This window comes from Talpa occidentalis, unplaced genomic scaffold, assembly GCF_014898055.3.
Source record: "Talpa occidentalis isolate TD23 unplaced genomic scaffold, MPIMG_talOcc4v2.1 talOcc4.7, whole genome shotgun sequence".
NCBI lineage: Eukaryota > Metazoa > Chordata > Mammalia > Eulipotyphla > Talpidae > Talpa > Talpa occidentalis.
The window spans coordinates 35151200-35166150 of NW_023605083.1; the positions used below are offsets into that span (position 1 = coordinate 35151200).

Here is a 14951-nt window from a genome sequence, read left to right on the forward strand (position 1 = left end):
TCTTCTACTTTTCTAATATTCAACCCAAGAGTTGCCAAAAGTAGCCTATCTGAACAAAGCAAAAAAGCATGAGAGTCAACTGGAAGAAACATAGGAAAGGCATGCCAAGACATCTGTGTCTCTGGTTTATAGTTGCTTCTTGATTTTGACTTTTATTTTATTAGTCTCAAGCAGTCAGCATAAAGTTGGCTAGAACTAAAGTAGAGGAAAATTTGGACAATAGATGAATTTAGGACTTCTTTTTAAGAAATGGGATATAACAAAAATAGAACTACTCACATGATTAGAAATGCACATAGAACACCTTATTTTATACAGTAAACAGCATATGGCACCTATCTGAGATTTCATTCATGAGAAAGAAAAAGATTAGTCCCTTAGAGCAGGTTTGAATGGTGAGTAATAGAGAAAAGGGGGATAAATGCATGTTAGCTCAAATAAGAAACACATATAAGAGAAAGTTTGCGCTAGGTAAATGAAAAAAGTAGAAATATATATATAAATATAAAAGGGGCCTCCCTGGTTGTGCAAGGGATTAAGCACAGAACTAAGAATCAATCCTCAGCCTCTGCAGTACAATTTTGATTCCCAGCCAGTCAGGGAGCAACCCACATGGTGCAGCAGACCTCTCCTGTCTCGCCCACTGCTCCCTTCAGCAGTGTATTTCAGTCAGTCTGCCTGTTCTGTTCCCCATTCTCTCTGTTGAATCCTCTCACCCCCGCCCCTGCACCTCTGGCCTGTACCCCAGCTCTTATATGCATAAAATAAATAAATCTTAAAAATAATAAAAATATAAGAAATATATACATAAAATATTAAAAAGTAGGAAAATCCCTCAAGATGATTAAAAAAACAAACTCTTAGCACTCAAAATATCTTTAGAAAAATCACAGGGAAAATCTCTCTCTCTCTCTTTCTCTCTCTCTCTGCATTACATTAAAACGCTATTACCAAAATACGGGGAGAAAGTTACAAATTGGGCTAACCTGGAGTTTTTCCCAGATACATAAAACCAAAATTAAAGATAAAAATACTGTAAGGATCTGACTTAAGTCGAAAACACCTAGGAAAATGCTCCATCACAGCAAAATGAATGACAGAAAATCTGATTAGACTGTGTAACATGAGCCAAACAGGAATACTGGGCAGAGATGAAAAACATAATTTATTTCCAACAAACTAGATTTAGGCAGTGAGTGATAGCCCCTTATACTATCAGAACACATGAATAGTAGATCTCTCAGGAGTAAACTACCATTAAGTCAGTAACTATTTGTTCTTTGAATTTATTTCTATCAGTGATCTACAAAGTATCAACCACAGAAATAGGTGAAAAAGGATACAAATGTTTGAGAGGTCAAATATTCAAAATTTTAAAACTGTAGAATACTGATTACCTTATGCAAATTGCCTATAGTATGAAGAGAAAGTAAAAATCAGTACTTATTCAGGGCCCAAAAAGTTACTCAACAACCTTCAGTAAAACTCTAAATGACTACATGAAAGCTATCACCTAACCCATGTATAACCAGGTCTTTAAGCAGCAATTGCCTGATCTATATTTTTACCCAGTTTCATAATCTAAAAACTAGCAGTAATATATATGAACGTTTGACAAAGTTAAATTTCAAAAGAATAAAAATCTAAAAGAAAGAAATGGATTTCAAATTATTCAGCTTTGTTTTTGCTTTTGTCTACAAATCCCCTATTTTGTTTTTAAAAGTGTTAGACACTATTGCATTTGAGATCAATTTTCAGTGGCTTTTAAATATATTTTTAATAGAGAAATGACTTTATGTAAACACTGAGCATACAAGTTTATTTTTACCTATTATTTACTTCCCCCATGTAAAATGTACAGGGCAGCAAAGTGCTATTAGACCTATTTTTGAGAGAATACAAATACTTCACATATTAAGAGATTGCTTTGCGATTCAACAATTAGCAATCAGAGAGTCAGAATTTGAAACCAAATCTTTGAACTTTTAATAATTGCACATTATCTCCTTTACAATTTGAAAATGTCATTATGATGATTTTGAAAACAGTTTAAAACTAAGTAGTCTAAAAATCACATTTCAATTCATTCCAAACAAATGTTAATATAAAACTGATTTTATTCTAGAATTTTTTAAATAATAGTAACAAATAGGCTGTAAATTTTTACCCTCAAGGACATGTTTTAGACAGATATACTGGGCTGTAAACAAAAGTAATATATCAAATGATACATATAACAGAAACTTGTAAAAAGTAAAGAGATTGCATTTTCTCCAGAGTTTCTATAATGGTTTATAGAATATGAAATCGAGCTAGCTTTTAGAGGATGAATAGGAGTTTGTCCACATGGACTGGAAAATGCTATTTCAGTTAAAGGGAGTCCAATGGGCAGTCATACAGATGTAGTGGATTTATTAGTAAGTCCTGGATTATTTTACTTTTAAATGTTTCCAACATCTAAAAACTTTGTATGAATTATTAATTAAATTCATTAGCATTTTATTCTTATAAAGTGATTAGTACACTTGATATAGCTATATTCTTTCTTCTCCCACAAGAAAAGCAAAATGAAAAGATGGGTGATTATCTCCCCAAAATATGCAAATAGCTTCTTCATGGTTCTCTACCATTGCTAGTGACAAATCATCTGATTATCATCCATATTCTAAAGCTATAATTTTAAATCATTAATTACTATTGAATCAAACTGCACAGTCTTCTCTCTTGAACTTTACATTAACATAATCATTGAACCTTCTTCTCTGAGCCAGATAGCAATGCTTTTAGCCTTGTTCCCCTAATCATTCTATGAAGTCCACAGCAGACACTCCTCTGGATGGATGACACAGGAGCAAACACCCCAGATCCAACAGGATAGTCATTCAGTCTCTATCTTCTCGACAGTCACCCAGACCTGAGTATTCTGCTAAGCTAGAGAAACATCTAAAAATAACACCCAGAGCTTATTTCATGTCATGTTTCACATTTATTTCATCAATCCTGTTCATACAATATTGTATGAATTTTGTATAGTTGAATGAAATGAATGAAAAAAAAAAACCTACTTTTTACACTATGACAATTACAGTTTCTCTGCCAAAAATACACTTATTTTTATTGAAAGTTCATGTACTACCCTTTGAGGCTCTTGAATATAGACTCAAACATAAATGTTTTCTTCCTAATTTTACAAAATAATCAAAATTTCTTTAGGAAAGAAAGAGTAACAGAGTGCCATCAATTTAATTTAGATAGGAGGAGTGAGTGTTTATAAAAGACAATGGCAAATATGAAGTAAAGCCACATGCAGAGAAAAAATAAACTGCTACAGGATTGGGGGCTTAAGGATATGCTAAACAACTATTTAGGGGGGTATGCTGGGAGGTATGTATGTAAGACACAGGTAAATAGACATTTAAGGTCACTCATAGAAAAGAACAAAGGAAGGAGTATGTGTAGCACATACGTTAGTACCCACTTATCCACACCGCCTGCCTCTTTGGCATTGCTGCTCCAACTTCTGACACAAAAATAAGCTCTATCAGGAATCCTCACATTTATCTCACTAAGACTTGTGTGACTTTGTGGAAGATTTGGAGATCATAGGAAGAAGTCTCACTGCACAAAGTCCAATTTCAATACTATTTGAAAATTTCCCTTTCAACTTCTATCATTTCAAGTCTTCTGCTCCCTAACTAATTTTCATCCTCTTGCCTCTTACCCAGAAAGCCCTCAGTCTCACTCATCACTCATTTCTTGGGCAAAAAGCTTACTACTTTGTCAAAACCTTGAGTGAAAAGGCCTCCCTGGTGGCGCAGCGGGTGGAGCACAGCACTGTGAAGCTGTCTGCAGCCTCTGCAGCACCGGTCCAATTCCTGGTGAGCCAGGGAGATACCCACATGGCGTAGCAGACCTCTCCTGCCTCACCCACTGCTCCCCTCAGCAGTGTCTTCGTTCTGTCTGCCTGTTCTGCTCCCCGCTCTGGCTCTGGTGAATTTTCTCACCCTCCTATGCTTCTGACCTATACTCCAGTTCTTGTATAAAAATAAATAAATAAACCTTTAAAAAAAATATATATATATATAAAATTACAGTAAAAACAGCATCTCCCATAGAACTAAGTTCATGAATCAGGATACACCCTAAACGACTGTGAATTCTGAGAATTTAGGATGATGTATCTGCTCATAGTAGATGTTCAACAAATGCTGATGATACTATGGAAATTATTCCAAGTGAGCAGAGTACAACACAAGGGAAATTTCTGTGGTAGGAAACCACTCTATGTCACCCTTTACTAGTAAAAAGATGAACTACTGGATATAAAGGGAAATAAGGTAAAATAGGAAAGAAAAATTGTTTGAAATGATCTATGTTTTTCTACATTTATTTTCATACATTGTTGTTCATTTTTGTCCAGTATTTAGATTCTCCCCTCAGGTAGAGTCCTCATAGTCCTCCCACCACCATAGCACCCTTGTCCTCTATTACTTCAAAAGTTCTCTCGAGTGCTCATGAGGCACCAGCACCTCTTAGGGCAATCATCCTGTCCTTCTCCAAACCCTCATGGATAAATCCATGACATTCTATTTCTATTTAATGTCTTACATGTTTACAACATAATTTCTCATTAGAAATTGAGTCTCAGTTTCTTATAAGTTCTTTCTCATATTAGCCTGTAAATCTCTCAAAAGCAGGATTTTATCTGCCCCCTTCCCACAGTCATTACCAAGCTACCAAGTGCTTACCCCAGTACTTAACACAAAAGAGTTTAATAATAAATGCCCACAAGTCAATCAATCTCTCATGCACTAAAAATTGTTCTTCAACCACATTTTTCTCCTTAACGATAAATCATGGAAATCTTCTCATGAAGTATTAAAGAGGTGCAACATTAATTTAAAAAGTTAAATATTGTAGAAGTATTCTAAAGTTGATTAAACTCAATTTCTATAGACCAGCTGGATATTTTTTTTAATTCCTTAGTAAGTATATATTTAAAAAGCTTTGTTCTTTTTTTTTAAAAGATGTATTTATATGTAGAAGAACTGGGGTGTAGGCCAGAGGTATGAGGGGTGAGAGGATTCACCACAGACAGAGCAGGGAGCAGAGCAGGCATACAACCAAAATACATTGCTGAGGGGAGCAGCGGGTAAGACAGGAGAGGTATGCCGCACCATGTGGGTTGCTCCCTGGTTGGCCAGGAATCGAACCGGTGCTGCAGAGACTGCGACAGCTTCACAGTGCTGCGCTCAACCCGCTGCGCCACCAGGGAGGCCCACGTATGTCTTTTTGAGATTTTTTTTGCTCATTTTCTTCTTCATTAACTACAATTCCCATTATATTGTTAAGTAGAAGTGATAAGAGGGGACAATCTTTCCCTGCTCTGAAGATTAGAGGAAAATCACTTGATTTTTTATTATATTACTATATATAGGCTCATTGCAGATGTTCTGTATGAAGTTGAGGAAGTGGCTAAAAGTTTTATCAAGAAGGAATTTATTCTGCAATATTTTTTGCAGCATCTATTGACTGTGTAGTTTTTCTTTTTAACTATGTTAATAGGGGGGATTGCATTGACTAATTTTTAATACTTAAACAACAGCATTTGTGGAGTGACCCCCAACTTGGTCATGATATATTAACATTTTATACAAAGGTAGCATATATTTACTAAAATATTATTAATATTGTTTACATTTGTGTTCTTGAAGGTTACTGGTTACTGCAGTGTAGGTAACTGGTTACTGGTGTGTAGTTTTCTTAAATATTTATAATGTCTTCTCATAGTATTGATATCAGGGTAATGTTGGTCTCTGAATAAATTGGAGAGTAGTCAATATTTCCTGGGAAAGATTATATAAAACTGGGATTATTCCTCCCTTAAATGGTCAAAAGCTTTCTATTAGTAAGGTCATCTGTGACAGGAGTTCACTTTGTGTGAAAACTGTTCTGAATGTGGGCTATTTTTAACAACTATTGAGACACAAATTATATACCACTAAAGGTCTTTATTTTAATGTGAATAGCCCAATAATCTTTAGCATATTTACAGATTTTACAACCATCCCCACTATCCAATTAGAAAACAAGTGTATCATTTCAAAGACTCAGGGAGATTACTAGTAGTTACTCACTATCCTCACTCCCAATACCAAACACCAACCTACAATCATTACCCACAAAAGGTGACTTTCTGCACATTATGTGAAAATGGAAACATGCAATATGTGATCTTTAGTGTCTGACTTCTTACATTCAGCATAGTTTAGGAGATTTTATTTAGGTTGTAGCATGTATGTATACACACACACACACATATGCAGACTCATTAAAGCATTTCTGAAAATAAATTACCAGAAGAGGACCTCTGGATTCACTTATTATGAACATGTGTAATATATAGATATTTAAATAATTATTAAAATTTCACTCCAGGTGGGCTGAACAAGCTGACAGTATCTCCTATAATATATGAATCTCTATTTCCTCGGGTGAAACTTGCAAAGCACGTTGGGCGCCAAGCTGTTATAGGACAGGGAGAGGGGCAACCCAAACCCCGCAGACCTGCCTATTCTAAATGGGTTCTGCCATCCGCCGCATCAACACAAAACATATAAGACTTTAATGGGAAGGAACTTTAATAAAACTAAGAAACAATACAGGTAAGGCAAAGAGTCTAGTTTCTAAATGAAGCACCCAAAGTTACCCGCCCCCTCGTGGGTAAAACTCCATTCATGTGGGATCAGCCCAGAACAAGGCCCCAAAGCCTGCCACAAGTCTAAAGCATCTTCCAGTGGGGACCCACAGAAAAGGGTCAGAAACTACCAGACAAGCCCAGAAAAAAAAAAGCAAAATCAACATCAAGATAAAAGCTGCCATTGTCACCTCCCCACAGGTCTCACCCACATCTGTGTCACCCAGTCCACGACCAAAAGACAAGCGCAGTTTCTTCACGTGTCTCTAGGCTCCATGAGCCTCCTCCAGGTCTCCTGGCTCCATCCTGCTTCCTTCCTCAGTCTCTTCTGCAGCTTCTCCTCTTCCTGCTCAGCTCTACCCTCCCTTGGGTGGGGCAGGGAACCTCCCCCTTTCCTGGGGACCACCCTGTTACAACTCCATTACAAAAATATTGTCATCTTTGTCCCAACACATCAGTAATATCATTTCATTATTATGTTCATCTACATTACTTCAAGTATTAGCCTTATTATAGATTATTAAAATAATCTATATTAAAGTATATGTTATTATATTCTTAATGAGGTTATGTATTTATCAGTCACTTGGATTCCACTCACAGATAAGTCAATTTCCTCCCCATTCATAAATTCTTCCCAGATCACTTCTATTTCACCTTATTCTGAATTGCGAGGTGATACAATTCTCATATCATTACTTCATATTTTCTTGTGAACAACAGATACTAAAGAATTTTCTGATTGAGCTGATAGACTACAGTATTTTTTGTCAGTTTACCACCACTTTTGCCTTCTCTCCCAACAAAATCACAAGATTCTTAAGAACAACCAATTCTTACACATCATCATGTCCTGATTATTGTATGGAAAATAAGTAGTCAGAAAATACCTGACTATTAATTAATGTAAATTTCATTGAGATTAAAGCAAGGGTTTTCATATTTATCTGCAAAGGAAACTGAAGAAAAACCATAATCATATGCATAACTAGTGGGTGACAGTCATGAACATATCTTCATAAGGATCAAAGATTGCTTTTAACAGGAGACTCATATACATATGAAGAAACATACGTACATATATTAACATATGTCTCTGATATATTTAACACATATAAATGATAGCTCATATAACAGACATATAGACACGTACATAATAGAATATATAGCATGACAGGAATATATATAATAGAATATATATTCTATTATACATAATATAACATATATTCACACATATAATGGGATATATAGTATATATAGAATATATAAGATGCATACATGTGTATATAACATATAGCAAATGCACATGTATGCATATTATATATTTATGCCATATATACTATATATATATTCAATCATATATATATATTATATATATAATGCAGAAAATTACAGTAAAAAAGAGTGAAGAAGATAAAGGTTCTTTTTTTCCTTTTGATAAATGTAGCCCACATTTTAAAATCAATATTTATCACAAGGCACTATTGTTGGCTCCCCTGGTACACCCAGAGCGATACAGATTTTATGCTAATTATTTCCCTTCATGCTGGCTACTAGATAGATATCTTGCAGCTAACCATAGTTACATTATAATAGAATGAGATCGTATGAAGACACAAAATCCTCTTACACAGCCCAATTTAGAATCCACTTAAAAAACTCTAATGCTATGCCTAGAAACTGAAATGTGCTGGAAATCTTAGATTTCTGCATATATTTCTGTTACAGTGAAATTTGCTTATCATTTCTATATAGACTATAATTCTCTCTTTATACACAATTTGATATGTTTCATTATCTTTATAACAGAAAATATAATTTGTTTCTAGACTAGGTTCCTAGGTTTGACATTTGGTCTTACTAATTAAGAGAAAATACAGTTATAAGAGAAAATACAGTTGTGATTTTATTGACAATGATACCAAGATTCTGGAAAAGGAAATGATATCTGACTTATCGCTTCAGCTAGTTAAAATAGACTGTACTTAATATTGAATAGGGAATACATTTAGAAAAGTAAAATTTACTCTAGTTTCAAATACTACCAGGCCTCATATTTTATCAAAAAAGCATATAATTACTTCAATGGGGCTTTTAAAATTTTATTAAAATCAATGAGTCATTTAATATCTACCATTTACTTTCTAACTAATTCACCTGATGAAAATAACCTATAAATAATATAATTAGTGTTTAAACCACTGAAATAAAATAGGACAAATGGACTCTCCACATCTCTGTGCAAATTCCATTATAAAAGCTAAGATATTATTTTAGTTTTATGTACAATTTCACAAATTAAACTACTAAATCAGCAGTTCACAAGCAAGGCATTTTTAAAGTGTTTATAGAAACTGGGTAACTGACCTGACAATAATGAATTCAAGCACAATTGCTATTTGTGTCATAATTAAGTACACACAAGAAGAAAAAAGTAGAATCTACAATATTTTTCTTTTCTTTTCTTTTCCTCTTCCTTATCATCACAACTCTTTGAAATCAGCTCAGATAGATGTTTATGTTTCACACAAGTTGTGCCATATTAACAATAACTTTGAAGAATCATCTCACACACATACATATTAGTTTAAATTTTACTTTTATGAAACTTGTTAACAGCTCCTCCAGGGGGAAAAAAAATCCATCCTCATTTTGGAACTGTCATAGGTATTCTTTAAATATATTTCATTACTTTTCTATCAAGTGTTACAATGCCTGACATTTACTTGGCACCTAGAATTTTTGTTTTCATTTTCCAAAACTTAAACCTAGGTATGGCCAAATTTTAAACACCAGAGAGTGAGAAGACATTAAATTTCACCATTGTATAGAATTCAAAGCCGAGTTTTAGAAAAAGTAAGAATTTTTCAAAAATGACACACAACTAGTCACAAAAGACAGTAGTAGAATTCAGTTCTTCTGATGCCAAATTCAGTGCTTTTTCTACTTCATACTGCCTCCCAGAGGCACTGAATTTAGCTCTCTTGGAACATTGTTGGAACCTGGATTTTCTCTCTATGGATATTTAAAAGCCCTGTAGTAATTGTATGTTTTAGATGACTTTTACAAAAATGTCCATCTACTAAAGTTACTAGAGTTAATGGTTTCCTAAAATGGGTTACTAATGTCTGAACATTAGACACTGAGAAGTGTCTCTCAATTACTTGCTTACTATGTAAATAACAGATTTGATGTTGGCCCTTATGCACATGGAGAAAGTACTAAAATCAGACATTCAAAGCACAAATGCACCATGTATAAAGACAATTGAGAGTGACTACCACCCATGCTTGTATGCTTCCAAGAACCAGAGGCCAACAGAGTTGTAGCCAGACACAAGAAGCTTTTACAAAGTTTGAGATAAGTATCAACCAACAACTTGTACTCCCTAAAGAATCAAACTCACACTCTAGTTTTTTTTATATAAAATTCAAAAAAAGGAACTAATCAATATTTTAAGACTATCTCCCATTTAAAAATAAATTATGGATTGATAATTATACAGTAACTACACATTGACATGGGTTTCTCTCTGAAAGAAAACATTTTAACCAAGAGATAATTAACCATGATGAAGGGAGGGAGGGAGGGAAATAGCAAAGAAGGAAAGAAGAAGGGAAGGAGGGAGAGAGGGAGAAAGAAAATAAAAAAATAGAAAAAGCTTTTTTAAAATAAAAATAATGGTTGCTGAAAGAATAGAGGTACTCAAAGTTAGAGGAGTAAAACTGATGACTGGTATTTGAACTGTTTCTCCTATTCTCCTTTAATTTCCTTATAAAACATCATGTTTAAGTTCAAGTGATTTTTCTTTCAGAAAATATCTTTTTTATGACTAAAGAGTTCTTAAAGTTCTTAACATCACAGTAGTTCCTAAGCCTTAATGGGAAGCAACTTGATGACCTATTTCCACATCAAAATAATAAATGGAGTACCTGGAGGCTGAGGGCTATGACAAAGAAGGAAATAGTCACATAAATATAAAAAGAAAAAACTGACTTTTTTTTAAATCTAGTTTGCTGTTTTGTGGATAAAATGCAACCAAATTGGAGCAACCAAATTGGAAAATCAGTAACTGACAAACCTTTCTGCATATAGTGACCTCCTCTCCTTGTACTACAGGAAAACATTTCCACCTAGAGTCCTTTCACAGAATATCTAGAGACCAAGTGAAATCAACCATAATGACTACCCGAGCCAGAGAATAATCAGTTTTTAATTGCAGCATCAAGCCAATTAATTTGTGACAACATTCTATCACTTATTATTCTTGACATGAAGTTTCAGAGGACAGAAATGGTTTTCTGGTCGTGGCATCCCTGGATGAGTTCAATGTTTGGTCTCTTTTAAAATCACAATTATTGAACAGAAAAAAAAATCTTTAGAAATGGAGTCCTAAAACTGAATTTGAGCTTACAAACCAGCCTCATTAATTTGAGTGAACTAACTGTCAAAAACCACAATATCTATCTTGCATCACAGATTCTTAATACTAGCTGATCTCTCTTTGGTTTCAGAGGTGTCTCTTAGAAAGAAAACTGAGTCCATATTATGTATTTGTCTTTCGCATTCAACCAATAATTTGTGTCTATACATACAGATAACTTTTTAGATGAGTAGTGATTATTTTGTCATATAAAATTTTGAAATAGTACATTTTAAGAACATGTCATCCTTTTTGAGAATTCAAGTTATTTATTCTTGCCTTCCATACAGACCTCGATCCGATGTAATACATGAATGACAAACTTTACATAAATCTTCCTTGAGATCATGCTATGTATTAGTCAAATTTTGTTTAAAAAATCAGTAAATTGGCCTGCTTCTATTTTCACTAAATTATTCTTATTATATAATATTAACTTACATATTTACTTTAACCAAAAAGAGTAGATGCCCTACACATAAACAATCACAAGCCACTTCAGCCACCCATCAGTATGCAAGCCATTCCATTCAAATTCTTATTCTTAAGATGAAATAACTGACAGTATCTCACAAAACATCTCACTGGCTTTCAGCAGAAAGTGCTTCATTTTTTCTGCCTCACACTCTAACTGTGTTGGAAGTAATGCATGCTACTGGATGATGATGATGATAGTACACTGAAGAACATCCCCTGCTTTTAAAATGTTAACCACTGCTTCCCATTTCTAAAAAAAATATATTTCACTCCTTCGGTATGTGGCCCAATATTTCACAAATGCAGGATCTCGCCTTTTATTTAGTATTGTTAGAATATTCCATGCCCCCTTCCTATTTTCTGTCTTCCTTTCAATGTTATTCTGCAGGAGGTTTAATATCACAAGTCATGTTTGTTAAGAGGACTCTCAAATTGCATTACTGGATGTAAGAGGACCACATATGGTATGCACAAACAGCACATCACACGTTACATACATCACCAGTTATCTGACAGACACGGATTAATCATGCCAAGCACAAACAATACCCACTCTTTTTTTTTTTTTCTTTCCCACTTACACACAATCATCAAACCTATTCAGTTGCCCACTGTGCCCAAGGCAGTACCTTGCAGAAACGATTTCTGTTAGTGGCTTGGACAAGGATTACCTCAAAGACAATGTGAACTGGGAAATGCATCAGACTTCATCAAATAACCTGAACTCCAAAACCATTTCCCAGCAATGCCCCTCCTCCCTTACACACAAGCTTAACTTCACCCTCCTTGCTCCCTTGATGTTCTGGCCAAGACTTCCTACTCATGCTTCTCTCTCTCTCTCTCTCCAAGTGTTTCAGCAGCTTTGCTCTGTTCTCACAGTCAATCCCCAGGGCAAGGAAAGGAAATCGGTAAAAAAGCTAGATGGTGAGACTTCACCATCAGGTGAAAAGGAAAAGGCAGGAAAAGAAAAGGGTGTGGTACTCCTTTCTCCACCACACCCCACCCCTTGAGTGGAGCACTCCAGCCCACTGCGGCTCAGGGGAACACAGGAGGTCTCCTTGCACACCTCCGAGGAGGCCGGCCCTCTCTGCAGAAAACTTCCCTTAAAGCAGGCAGCTATTCAGGGGGAGGCGGGCCAAATTAGGATTTAGTTCGAATATACATTGCACGGAGCTCCACGAAGCCAGACGGAAAGGCACCTTTAGTCACAGACCCCACAGACCCGCCCCTGCACTCCCTCCTACCTGGGGTACTAGAGAAATTAAGCGAGACCCAGGGTGCAAAAGGGGAGTGGAGAAAGAGGACTTTACCTCCCGGGACTGCCCCCAGGGATCGGGCCAGCATCAATCGGTGAAGTGGCTCCAGCTGAGGGCACAGCTTTCCCGAGCTCAGCCCGGATTCGGACCCGCGTCTCCGCAGCTCTGCGCGCAGCCAGGAGGCGCGCCGGGACTCCGGCTCGCGTCCCCCGCCCTAGCCCGGCTCGCCTCCCCCTGCCGCGCCCGCTCCGCCACCCCGCGGGCACGCTCGCTCCCAGCGCTCGCCCCTCCGCCTCCCGGCGCCCCCACACCCACCTCTCCGCGGCGCCCGCTGGGAGCCTCTAGCGGAGGCGAAGAGAACCGCAGCAGACCCGGGGCGCCCGGGAGCGCACGGCGGCTGCAGGGAGCTCGCGAGGCGCGGGCGAAGGCGCCGGCTCCGCGCGCCCCCAAATCCGCCGGCCGGATGCCGCCTCCGCCCCACCTGCCCACCTGAGCGGGCTCACCTGCCGCCGCGTCCCGGCTGCGCTCGCCCGCGCCCACACGCTCCATGCCTCGAGGGGGTGGGTCTGCGGTGCCAACGGGGGGAAAAGCTCGCCGGAAACACACACACACACGCACACACGCACATGCACACGCGCGCGCACACACACACCTCCAAGCTGCAAATCAACCTGGGCAGACGAACGCGCAGGATACCTATTTCCAGGCGGTTCCAAAGTGTAAGGTCAGGACAGCCCCTTCGGCCGCCTCGGAACTGGGCACACGTGGCACCGGCTGCTCCCCGACTTGCCCCGGGGCCACGCCGCGTCCTAACTCGGCTCAACCCGGCCCCCGCCCCAACCCCGACATCTATTTTAAGTTATTCTTCTTGCTGGCAAGCCAGGCGAGCGTCTTGGCTGTCTCTTACCTGGAAACGCAGCTCGTGCTCGTCCAGGTCCTTACAATCCAAAGCCAAGATGCGACGCACCCAAGTCGGGAGGCTGTTCCTGGACTTCCCAGCTCGGCCGGCGTCTCCTTTCTAGGGGGGCAGGAGAGGGTGGCGGGTCCACAAAAAGCCTCGCACTAGAGGCGCCTCCAAATCTCCACACTGGTGGAAACGCAGCCGGGGACACCCTTCCTTCCCGGCATCCGGAGGCTTCCCCAGTCCCTCCTCGGTCAACTTGGCTTTCTATTTAATGTTCTTCGTCCACACCACACGCCTGGCAGTTAATATTCCGGCAGCAGGCAGGGAAGAAACGGATATGGTTCGGCTGCGGGCGCCCCGCTCTCTTTCTCTGGGTGGTACTCCTCACCTTTTTCTCCCCTTAATTTGGAAAATGCACTCCCGGTTCGCCTTCGGTGGAGACCAGGCGGAGAGTGTTGCAAGCAGCAGCGCTTCAAGGCATAGCTGCAGAAACCCGTCGCCCTGGGCAGCCCTTCGCCAAGGCGTCTGTGCAGAGGAAACTTTGGGCAGAGGCACAGGGCGCAGCGGGGCTAGGCCGGCGGCGGGCGGCGGGCGGCAGGCGGTAGGCGGCGAGCGCCAAGGTGGGGAGGCACCGAGGAGGCGGCTTCAGGGAGGACACGCGGCGGGCGGCGGAGTCCGGGCGGCCCGGCTCAGCGCACGGGCTGCGCGCACACACGCACACCCCCGCGCGCGCGCCGTGCAACACGCGCACGCCCAGCCCGCGCCGGCGACCCCGGCCACTCGCGAGCCAGAAGTGGGGAGAGGCAGGAGGGGCAGAGCTTGCCAGGACGCGGACGGCCGGAGAACTCAGCCGCCCCACACTGGTGAGGGGTTGCTGCAGGCTGGCAGCGCCTCCTTGGAGCCCTCAAGTCCGCCCAGCCACCTCCCGGGGCTCTACCCTCTCTGGCATCTCGGGTCCCAGACCTTTGCTTCAGGCCAGTTACTCTCCTGACACCCTGCGCGTCGGGAGAGGTCGTGGACTGAAAATTAACCCTCTCCCACCTCCACCCTCCTGGGCCACCTCCGCCCCAGCCGCTGGGGGTGGGAGGGGGGAGCTTTGAAGTGGCTGCAGCTGCCAGCACAGGAGCTGAGGGGCTCCCCGAGATCCTTCGAATAGAGGAGCCTGGATTGCCTCTCCTGCTCACAACCCCCTCT

General features: G+C 39.7%; 1 protein-coding gene across 6 annotated transcripts in view; it reads right to left on the reverse strand.

The window, feature by feature from the left end:
• LINGO2 (leucine rich repeat and Ig domain containing 2) overlaps nucleotides 1-14327 on the reverse strand; it is a 1109656-nt gene extending 1095329 nt beyond the window's left edge. For 5 of the 6 annotated variants that reach the window (XM_054689320.1, XM_054689315.1, XM_054689312.1 and 2 more), the window contains exon 1: nucleotides 13761-14327. The gene's annotated coding sequence lies outside the window, so the exon portion shown is untranslated. Of the gene's footprint in view, nucleotides 1-12907; nucleotides 13047-13760 lie in introns of those variants that run through there. The other variant, XM_054689316.1, reaches the window with a different exon arrangement.
• Nucleotides 14328-14951: the final 624 nt, after the last annotated feature.